The sequence below is a fragment of the Balearica regulorum genome, chromosome 5, assembly GCF_011004875.1.
Source record: "Balearica regulorum gibbericeps isolate bBalReg1 chromosome 5, bBalReg1.pri, whole genome shotgun sequence".
NCBI lineage: Eukaryota > Metazoa > Chordata > Aves > Gruiformes > Gruidae > Balearica > Balearica regulorum.
This window is the reverse complement of record NC_046188.1, coordinates 9853409-9865246: the sequence shown is the minus strand read 5'-3', so window position 1 is coordinate 9865246 and position 11838 is coordinate 9853409. Positions and strand designations below refer to the sequence as shown.

At 42.6% G+C, this 11838-nt stretch overlaps 1 long non-coding RNA gene across 1 annotated transcript; it reads left to right on the top strand.

Annotated features, from left to right (window-relative positions):
* The first annotated feature begins 1918 nt into the window (after positions 1-1918).
* On the top strand, positions 1919-11214 carry LOC142601900 (uncharacterized). The gene is made up of 3 exons (XR_012835473.1): positions 1919-2055; positions 8028-8246; positions 9278-11214. It is a non-coding gene; the product is annotated as an uncharacterized LOC142601900 (long non-coding RNA).
* The last annotated feature ends 624 nt before the right edge of the window (positions 11215-11838 follow it).

The window sequence follows — 11838 nt, the reverse complement described above, 5'->3', positions numbered from 1 at the left end:
AATAACTGAGAAAAAACCAACCAGGTTTGTTAAAATGCCTGCCTTGTAGTCGCAGGCCCATAAATAGTGGGCATAGTGGGCAGACATTTTTTCTGCACTTCTGTCAAATTCCTTTGGTATAACCTTATCTTACACTGGTCGGATGGGGTCAGTCCCATGACTCATACTGATTTCAAATTGCATTGTCAAACTGTTTTGAAAGAAGAGCGTTACAGCTTGTTAAACAGTCATGAGATGCTGACAAACACGGCAAGCATTTGCTTGTTTTAATGAACAAATGCTCTTCCCATCTTGGATAATTAGCTAATTTTCTATAACCCTAAACAATTTCTGGGGTTGTTTGAGGGTCATTCCATTCTTTTAGCAAGAAAAAGCATCTGAGCCAAAGGATGCTGCAGTTACAACCCAAAGGAGTGTGTGGTTTCAATTGCATTTCCACGTCCTAAAATTCCAATATCTTACATTTATGTCACTTAAAGAAAAGCAGAGCTCTCTGTTGGTGATAACTAGGCATCAATGATCTCCTTTGAATTCTATTGAGCTGTACTTTCAACTAATACGTCCAAGGTTTTGTTACTGAACAAAATAAAGTCAAGATGGGTTTGTTTTAACCAGGAGACACAGTTCTGTCCACAGTGTTCAGATGATTAGCCTGTTGAGCTCAGTTTTGCTTGGTTAAACCTGTAGCAAAACAGACTACAAGAGCTGGTGCACTTGTAGAAGTAGAGGATGCATGTCTTCCTGCACATTTCACCATCCTGAACTGATATGCATGAGCATTTATTTTTCATCTTTTCATGGGTATTTTTACCTTTGGGTCATAAAGTGGGCGATCCACTGCATAAGGATCATTATTGGTTCAGGCATCTGTGTGTGCTCCTCAGAAAGCACAAGACTGGAAGAACAGCTTACAGGTCTGACTTTAGGACCAGTGAGAACGTTCACAAAGCAGGCAAGGTCTCATCCTCTTGGCAAGAAAATATGAGGTGGCCTCCCAAAATGAGGGTGCTGTCAGAGACAAATAAATCCTCTGTTCAACTTGATTCTGCCCATAGTGAGCACCAAAAGCAAGCTTGTATCTTGTGCTGTAAGTCTAATTTATCTGCCACTAATTCCAAGCTCGTTGGCATTTATAGGTGATACCAGACTACTCCGCCCCTGTGGTACTGCAGAAAATACTGAATTCCACTGATCTTGTTGGATTCCTGGGGAACTGAATAGTAATAAATGGGAAGGACATGAGGAATGAGTAAAAGGGGGTAATAAAGAGGGGTTTACGGTCACAAACAGTGTGGATAAGGTGGCTGAGGAACAACAGAGCATTATTTGTTATACATGAGAACTGACGGGTGCCTGGTGAAAAGAGCAAGTAGCAGATTTATTTTAAAATAAACAAGGGGAAGTACTTATTCACACAATGCATAACTGAATCGTGACTCATTGCTGCAGGATGTTGTGGAGGCCAAAAGCCTACACAGGTTTAGAAAAACTCAGGGAAAAGAAGTCCATGGAGAGCTATTAAATGAGATAGTTCAGATGCTACCTATAGCTTACAGTCCCTAAAGCACTGGTTGCTGGGAACTAGGCTGGGATGGGATAAGCAGGAAATAGGTAACTCTGCCATGTTTCCTACCTCTTCCCCCAGGAATCTGCATCTTGTTGGTGTCAAAGAGAAGACCGTGTTAGATGGGCTTTCTGACTTAGCAGGCATTTATGTTTTGCAACACAAGCTTATTTGTGAAACAAATTGTGGTGGTATTGATGACACACCTATGGGGAAGATTGCTTTGAGGGGATCTGCTCTGTGTGTGTGTGATGTGTGTGGATGCCTCTGGTACTGAATAAATTGATGGTCAGTTATACGTCTGAGTGTGGGAGTGCCATTACTCATTTGCTTTGCTTCCAGACTGTGTGATAGGCAATTGTGAGCAAAATCACAACTGACGAGTGCTGCTTTTGTCACATACTTGGGGTTTTACTGTGAAGGTGAAGGGCATAGTGCTCAGCCAAGGACCAGGGTCCAGCTAGTTTTGATGCTTGATGTTCTTCAAAGAGGTAAGTGAAGGAAAGAAAATGCAAAAGGCTATTTAAATGTCACCTACAATAGGCTGTCTAAATACAGGCTTGACATCTCATTGTTGGAAAGCCATGGTCTGACAGCCCCAGCAGTAGATGGAGTGAATAGCTCCCTTGCAGAGCAGCAAGAAGCCTAAATGTGACCTTGAAAGTTTCTGCTCTCCAGCTTATAGCAGCTCATGTGGGTCCCTCACACTAAGGGTAGTCCTTGCTGTGACCCCTACCAGTCTATGGCCCACCACTAACCTCAGAAATGTCTGAAGACTGGGCAGAGCACTCACCAGACTCTCATAACAGTTTTGGATAGCCTGGTTTTCCTCTAGCATCTCTGTCTGTTGGCTACGCCTCTGAAACACAGAGGGATTAAAGTGATTAGACCTCAAATTGGTAAGGAGGTTCTTGTTCCCATCCATTGCTCAGCCTCTCAGGAAGATCGCTGCAAATTTCATCTCTGTGTTTATTTAATCTACGTAATCAAATCCGTAAGTCCCTGTAAAGCTTTTATGTCTGAAGATGGCTCTGCCTGCATGGGAGGAACGGGGAGATTCGTGACTAGGCTAGAGAAACAGTGAGAATTACAAAACTGCTGCTTTTATTCTCCTAAAGCAACTTCATCTAAGTGTATCCCAGTCCCCACTGCAAAGTGTGAGTACATTACACCAGGGAATGGTGGCCAGGTAAATGCAGGGTAAATAATTTTATAACCACAGAAGAGAACAAGCCTCTAATATTGTACAAAACACAAACATCCCTGCAGAGCAGATGGGCCTTCAGCTGTGAAAAGCATTTTTTTTCTGAATTTCAGGCAGTGAGGCGGAGAGACCTGAATGACAAGAAAGGTGTGATCAGGTAAAACCCAGGAGCCAAACTTGAGAAGATGAGCAAATACCACAGCGTGGTGGCTTTTCTCCCACAGAGCTAAGTCTTTGTTGTTGTATTGGTGATCTGTAGTAAAACATTTTCTTCTCTCTCTTTGCCTTGGCTCATTGGATGGAGATTAGCTGAACCATCCAGTTCTAAAAACATGGAAAAATCGTGTTTTTTCCTGTGGTTCACTCTCTCCTGGCCTTATGTGTAGAAAAGGGATATGCCCATGTTTGATCTGGCTTGTTTCTCCTGTCAATTCTCTGAAAATTTTATAGAAATTGGATCTGGTCATGTTCCCCCCTAAAAGTCTGGAAAAGTTACTGATCAGTCAGATGAAAGCAGCTGTACAAATTAGCTATCAGGTTCTAAATGTCTGGCAGCCTGACAGTGCTAGTATCAATCAAGTTAGCAGTTTGATATTTTACTCATTCTGCTAGATTAATGAAAAAACTGAATTGCTCTGCTTATGAAGAAAGCCACCAGAAGTCATCTTCTCACTACTTGAGTTGCTCTTTGCCCAAGGAGACTTCGCTAACATTTTGTTTGCAAGTGCTCTGTTGTGGAACTATGGCTTATCTCCCCATGCTATCTGAGAAGGTGATTTGTTATGCAGTATTTTGGCGAGATGAAACAAATTACAGGAAATCTAGCTTAGATGGATGGGAACTCTGGCTGACACTGGGTGGCACTGAGTCCATACTGAATCCCTCAGGTTTTAATTAAGGGGCCTTTTTGCTTTCTTGTTCAATTTCCCTGCTTTAAACCATATGGAATTAACTGTTCTTGGATGAGGGAGGGATGAGGTGCAGAAACTCCACCAGCTTTGTGCTTTCCTTGTCCTGACGGAGCTGAGTCCTGAAAGGTATCACAGCTCTTGCTGCCAGTGGTCCCTTCTCCAGGCATTATGAGGTGCTGCACTAAGCCCTAGACTTTAAGTCCTTAAAATAAGAAAATCATTAAAGAAACCCCATATGTCAACAATAAATAGAAGTAGTGTATTTTCTTAGGCAATTCACTTCTGAAAAAGGAACCCTGTTCTCTGTTAGTTCTGAACTGAAGACCATGGCAGAAGACCTTGTCCTGGCAGAACCCACCAGGAGACTGATCCTGTCCTGCCCACGTGCTCCTGCTGCCAAAGTGCTTCACATCCAGCCCCCAACAGCGTGGCACCACAGCAAAGACACTGTCACTACCAGCCATATCTGAGTTGAAGGCCATCGAAGGGGACAGGATGAAGGAGAACTGATTCTGGGGAAAGTGACGTCCCTTTTAGCTTTATGCCCTCTGCAACATAAGAAATCCTCCTGATACAATAGTTCTACAACCTTCCTTTTTACGCTGTTCCTACCAGCAACTCCACAGAAAGCCCCTAACAGAATATACACACTCACAGCTCCCAGAAGTTTTGTTTGAGGTGACGTTGTTAAAAGTTAAATCCCTTATTCCACAACCAAAAAGAGATTGCAGTTAAAGACAAATTACTTAAGCCATTGACTTTACCATGTTGGCCGCGCTGCTTGAAAAGACAGGATGGGGAGCTGTGACTGCTCCTACCTCCTCCTTGTGACTTGCTACCTCCAGAGCCTGCTCACTTCAACAATCTGAGCACATAAAACCCACAGACAACAATTCCAGTGACTGGAATGTCATACGCCGGGATGCGAGAACTGTGCAGAGCCTCCAAAGACGCCCTCTCTAGCCACCTTTCATTGCATCCAACTGTCCTGGGACACCTCTGCACTGTGGGATGTGCACTGTGTGTCATCCCGTGAAGGCTTTAGGCTCGTTTCCTTAAGCTACAGTAAGACCCCTTTAGACTAGATCTATGTGGCTGTCTTGTCTTAATGGAAAAAAAGCACTACATTTCTTACATTACTATTTTCTCCAGGTTCAAATAGAATTTGTTCTGCTCCGTAATGCAAAATTTTACCAGTTTGAACTGGCCTGATTGCTTATCCAATTACATAATTGTTTCAACTACAGAAAGCTAAATAAAGAGTTTCCAGAGATTTTTTTTTTAGGGTTTAAAGCACTACAATTTAACTGAGCTTTAAAAAAAAAAAAAACCCTTATGCTTTGGAAGATGTTAACTTTGGCTCCTAAAAGGGATTAGCCATAATGCTAAACACATGTTATCATAACTCAGGAAAACAGAGACACACAGACTCTTTTTTTTTCAGTGATTTTGGACATTGTCTCCATGTGTAACTCTATACATAAATAAGAATTCTTTCTCTCTCACCCCACCCATGCATTTTTAATATTGTCTCTGGAAAGAGTTTCCTTAAACACTTCAAGGAAGCTGCTGCTTCTCCAAAGACTTTTTCCTGCCTCCCTCCTTAAATCAAGAACTTGGGTGGCCTCTTTTCTGATAAAGGGCGTTAGCCCTGCGAGCTTTGGGGTTTCAGCTCTTTCTCTGAGCATCTGTCCTGGCTTATGTCTGCACACGTGGTGAATGAAGCAGGTGCTCTAGAAAGACTCCAGGAGAAAATGTTATGCCAGCAATGTTCCCATAGCAATAACGGCAATGAGCAGAAATTTAGAACTACCTTGGCAGCAACACTCATGAGCACTTTTGATCCAAAGACTGCTGCATTTTAAAAATTGCTGGTTTAGGAATGTTTTGGAGCCCAGATAGCTCTGGCAATGCCCCAGTAACCTCAGTGCAGTTGCTTCTCACTCTAGTAGGGCACAATTTGGACAGTGGGTCACTGTTCCTCTCAATTGCACTGATCTATCCTTGATTTAAAAGGTCTGAGAGGAGAGAGTGTTTAGTGGAAAGGATAGTTAGGGGTCTGGAGCACATGATGTACGGGGAGGAACTGGGCTTGTTCAGCCTTAAAAAGAGAAGGCTCAGGGCAATTTTACTGTGTCTTCAACTACTTTATGGGAGGGTATTGGAAGATGCAGCCTGACACTTCTTGGAGGTACATAGCAATAGGACAAAAAGCAATGGACATAATTAGGAGAGTGAGAAACACCAATCATATAAGGCAAAACATTTTTTACTATGAGGACAGGCAAGCACTGCGCAAGCAGGTTGCCCAGAGGATGGGAAACCTCCATCCTGGAAGACAGTAAAAACCTGGATGAGGCCCTGAGCAACCCATGTAGTTGGTCCTGCTTTGAGTGAAGAGCTGGATTAGGTGACAGCTAGAGGTCACTTCCAACCTGAATTTTTCAGTGTTTCTATGATTTCTCATGTATTGTTCCTTTTAATTTTCTTCTGTGCTGGGTCCTTGGGCTCCTTGTAGAAGGAGTACGTCCTCAATGTGTAATCCAGAGTCACCACGTTGCTGCGGGAAGAACAGAAAGAATTGTATAAACCTCATCCACATGCAGCAGGCCCTTCCTAGAGCTGCCAACCTCTGCTCCCATCCACTTGGGATCCGTATGGGTACCCCATCAAGAGAGGGACCTCAGCACTTTCTTTCATAGGAATAAAATGCACTCTTTTCTTTCAAAACGTGGGAGACAGCATCATACTGAGGAAAGTGTTTTATGCAAACTCTTCTGTGAGGGGTGTTCAGAGTATTTAAGACATGGGGCACCCAGTGTCAGTCTCCGTCTAGTGGTTCATCACTTAGACTTTCAACCTGATTTTCAACCTCTGTTCCCAGGACTATCTGTGCACTATGTGTGAATTCATCTACATGAATAGATCCAGGAAGAAAGTTAATACTATAGGATTCCTGACCCTCAAGAGATTGCCTTAGTCTTAACATTTGTATTTGCTCTTTCTGACAAAAACATATCTTGAATACCTTTCATGCACAAGAGGCTTTCTCTTTGAAACTCGGCGGTTAGGGCAGTGTCCTAGGAAGTGGGAATGCCCCTGTAGGTATAAATGAATAATGAACCTGGCTCTCCTATCATCCTGGTGAGTGCATTGCTGATGGCGTCTTCACTTCTAGGGGGACAACGCTGAGTTTGCTATTCTGAGGTGGCCACAGTTGTCTGCACTTGGTGGGAGTCCCTTTCTGTAGGAGTCTCCTCAGTGTGCTAGGAGACAGCCTCCAGTATCAAGCTCGTGAGATGTACTTGGACAAGGGCCTTATTTGTAGATCTGCAGGACCAGCCCATGATGGTCAAAAGTCAGAGGAACTTTAATGTCAGGAAATGAAGGACCTTTGATGTTTAGATACTCTGGCCCTTGGTATCTACTGCGGGAGGATTCCCCATTTAAATGCCTTATCAGTACTTTATTGGGTGACTAAGACCTATCCAGTGGGGATTTTAGGTACCTTATCCTTATGTAGGCTGCACAGTTTCACTCATGTACTTGGCCCAATATGTTGAGTGTGTGATGGATGCCAGCATCTGCTCCATCTCCCAGGTGGTACCCAATACACAGAGGCCAAGGACTGCTCACACAGCTCAGCTTGAGTGCTAGGTTTTTGGCTGCAACCAGGCTAGAAGATAAAATGGGCCACAGGCTGTTCCTGGTCATGGCATTGCACAGTTCGCATTGATACAGCTCACTTCTCTTACTGCCCAGGATGTGGTGGCTATGACCAAGAGGCCTGGAGGAGCAACGTTGACCCGCTAACTGTGGACGCTGTGAGGAAACCATGCTGTGGTGCCCACCAGCAGCTTAGTGATGAGCATGATCATGTACAGTGCTCAGACCCAGGGCTTGTCCTATTTATTCACAGAGAATGAACTTTCAGCTCAAACTACAGAGGCCCATACTTCTATTTATGGAGGTGGCAGGTTTACTTTGCAATGTACCAGCATCCCTTGGGTGATGTTCTCTTTCTGCTACATTTTCTTGCAGGTAAGGATTGATAAAAGGTCTCATTTTTTAATTTCTTTTTAGGATTTACTCCTGATGGTGAATAACAGGTATACCAATGCTGGCCCAGCTATGAGCACAGACTATCACCTACACAAAGGTAATCGGCGTATTGGATTATAAAGTCTTTGATGACAAACAGTATCTTTCCAGTGGCTAGAAAGGTACCTTCCAGCCAAACCAGTCTGAACCCTCACCAGCTTAGTGCTCTCTTTTTGATCTCTCTATCCCTGTCTCTTAAGTTAGGGCTTGCTTGAGAATTTATTCATACTTGTGCTTCTACCTCCAGTGCCAAAAAGTGGGTGGTTTGACCAAATCCTTGCTACTTGAAATCCTGCTGAGATACATCTGAGAGAGGAAAAACCAGATGAATCCAGCAGATAATGTTATAGCTGGAAGTGAAAAGAATCAACATTCTTCCAAAGTTTTGAATGGGAAATACAACTACTGATTGTAATTATGAAGATGAGCAGCTCTAAAAAGTATCTAACACCTTCAGCTCATGCAGGTATTTCAATGTCAGCACATAGCATGATATATTCCATGTATGACAAATATCATAGCATGATATGCATGTGGTGGATTATGTATATATATAGTTTGCACTAGGGATGCACCATACAAGTTACATCCAAGCATTTCATTCATAAAATCAAGACCATTCATTTTCTCACAATTTTGCAGGCAGAGAGCAGCTCTCCTCGCATTCCTCTCTGCCCAGCTCTAGCCCAATTCACCTCTGGGAGTCCTGGAAAAAAAAACTTTTGGGCCCTGATTCATTGTGATTGCTTGACGGAGGGTCTGCATCTCCAGAGAGGTCACCTGAGCAGAAGTCTGCCCATGTGGAGCTCATGGGGCACCAGCGCCCAGGTCAATACATCTCTGGAGCACAGATGTCAGCTGGGAAAGGCCAAGTCTGAAAATTACTAGAAATGTTTCATAAATAACATGGAGGATAATTAATGACCCTATTATAAAGACACAGCTATGGAAACAATTGCAAATTGATTTTTGGCAGACTTTTTTGGCAGAGTTGATCTGAAATAGCAGAGAGGGTCTCCTGGGATCTGGATCTGTTTGCTGCACTACTTCTGGGGAAGCCGAAGGTCTGTACAGAGCACCAGATCACTGCTGACCCACAAAGACAGGTGGCTTGGGACCAACCTGTTATTTAGTCTTCCTCCTCTAATGGGATTAAACTTTCTGGCATCCTATGCAGAGCATGAGCCTCGAAACTTCACCCGCCCTTTCTATGGGCAAAACCCAGACTCATACTGACAAATGAGCAAATGTGCAGACTTCTGTTAACGTGCTACAGGGATCTGCACTGTGTGCAACCCACTAATGGCACAGTTGGTGGACTTGGGCTTTCAAGACTGAAAAAAAAGAATGGAAGAAAAGAATGATATTCATTTCAGTATTTACACTCAGGACTTTATCAATTGTGTTAAGATCTTTGAATTTTGAATGTCTGCTCTCCTTTCCCTCTTTTTTCTCATTGCTATATTTTTGCCTTTTTCTTGTGTATGCTTTTTTCAGAAGGTAAATTAAAATTGAAAGCAACAGAGCAATGAACAGAACGTTGGAAGTAGTGTTGCGGCCCATCAGATATGGATCATTGTGTTCACATCTGTGATTATGCCACTAACTGATTTAATTCCCCAGAAGACAACAAACAACAAGGACAAAAATAACCCCCAGTATCAGACCATCGAAATATTTCTTTCTGGAAAGCTGGACTATCCCATAGACATGAACAAGTATTACTTTCAAGTCTGCCAAGCACTCCCTTGCTCTTCCTTAAAATCGCTTCTCCTGCTGCCCCTTCCAACCCCAGACTCCATGCCACTTTTCCTTCCCATGCCTCTCAAGTTTAGTCCCATGACTTGTTTGATAGGCTTACTGATGGCTTTTCCTCTGTGCAATCCAAGGACAACATTTTTAAAAGTGCCTTGTCATTTCAGGTGCCTCTTGGATATTTTAGGCGTCCAAGTGAAAACCCGTTAAAAAATTCAGATCTTTCAATCTTTTCATGCTCAGAAGCTTTGGCCGTCCTATACAGTTTGCACTGCATTGTAGGTCCCAAGTGATCTGCCATCTCATAAAAAACCCCAAACAAACCCAAAACCAGAAAAAAAAAAAAAAAAAGAGAAAGGAAAATGATGCCTTATGTGTCTATGCAAGGAAATGATACACATCCACCTCCTCTCTCAAGCAAGAAAACCATTTCAGAGTGGTTGGTTGAGTCACAGCTGCCCGTAGAGGGCTGAGCAGTGAGCTCCAGACCTGCTCACCCAGGACACCACAGAGATGCTGGCCTGTGTCATAACTAGCAAGTGGAGCTGAACCGACAGCCAGTGGCAATTTGACCACACAAAGATACACATCTGTCTGTCACTTCGTTCTGCATAAGCCCACTTTGAAATAACCATACACAAAAGCCACTGCAGCCATAGCAACTCTTTTTTAAACAAACTGCTCCTCAACGTAGTTTTTATACGTTTATGTAACCCCTTCTTAAGCAAATGTAGGGGTATATATGTGTCTATAGTTACTATTTAAACAGGCATATATACATATTGATCTATATCTGTGTACGTATATGTGCGTGTATATATATATGTACATATACGTAATGCAGAATAACGGTGATGCTCTATAAGGCACAGAGTTCTGTGAAGATGCTCGATGATTCAAAGTACTGCTCATCACCTTGTGAGGGGAGTCCCTATCTAGAGAAGGTTGGATCACTGCGTGTGCCTGTTCAGCCACCAGCCTGGCAGCAGACTAACCCAGCAGAAAAATACGGCATCGTTGTGTTCGGTGTTGGAAAGCTGATCTGGCTGAGGGGAAAGCCCAGTGAGTGCAAGAGTTAGTTGGAGGGAGCAGACAGATTGAAGGAAGGGGCATTGTGCTTTCAGCATCCTTTCATGAAATCAGTTCAGTGGATCCACAGCCCCAGCTATTCTCGAAAAGCCTTTTTCTCTCTTTTCTCTCTCCTGTGACTATGGAAAGAGCCTAGGGAAACAAGTCCTCCTTGTCTTAGCCTTACTAAATATCCCTCATAATGCTTACACTAGGATTTACAACAGCTTAACTAAACAGATCGCAGAACTGATTAAAGTCAGTCCATGGAATTCAAGACGCATGAATTTCCACAGTGTAACCACATCAGTTAGTTTTAACTTCTTGTCTTTTCTTGTCCCCTTTTGCAGCATGTCTAAAGCAGCATCGCACGGCCCTGCAGATTAAGGGTTCTTCAAGCTGTTTCTGTTATTTGAAGACAACTTGTAATGGGAGGGTTTCAGTGGAGAGCAGTGGAACAGCTCAGAGAGAATATTAACATACTTCTAAGTGGTATTATGTAGCTATGACAGCTAGAACAGCTTGGACATTTCACCCCATGCCTCTCGCAAGTCAGAAGATAAGAACACAATCCCCCTAAGGCAAAATATTGTCATATTTCTTACTTAACACTCTGTATCCATGAAAAATGCCTTTCAAAATTATTCAAATAATGGGAAAATAAACATTAAGTGTTCTTCAAGCATATGTTTTCCTTAAGATGACTATTTTGCAATTTTATATATACACTGTGAATCATTTAGTCTGATTATTTAAACTGCTGCATATACACCTACTCTTTTAGCACTATGAATCCACCTCAGAAATGTAAAATACTGGATTAATTAATTCAAAAGCTCAGCTTGCAAGTCCATAAAATGACCCGACTCATTTTTATATTACAGGACAACTGTTGGATCAATTAGAACAACCAAAGCTTGGTGTGAATTTATCATCTCATACAATTATTTCATATGTGATGATAGGGTAAATTGCTATTTAAGAAAAGGGAAGAAGCTTTTAGTATGGACTTTGTAAATCTGTTTCCTGAGCTTAGTTATTACAAAATTGTCATAAAGTTGTTACAAAATCTGGGCAAATGAAGGAATAGTTGTTCAGGGACTTCAGGGCATAGCCAGCAAATCTCTAGAAAGCACTGTTGTAAAATCATAGACTCTGGATTTTATTGAAAAAGTCTCTTCAGTTCCTGGGAAAAGCGTAGAGACGGAAAGGGGTATGGTGCTAGAACCAGTCTG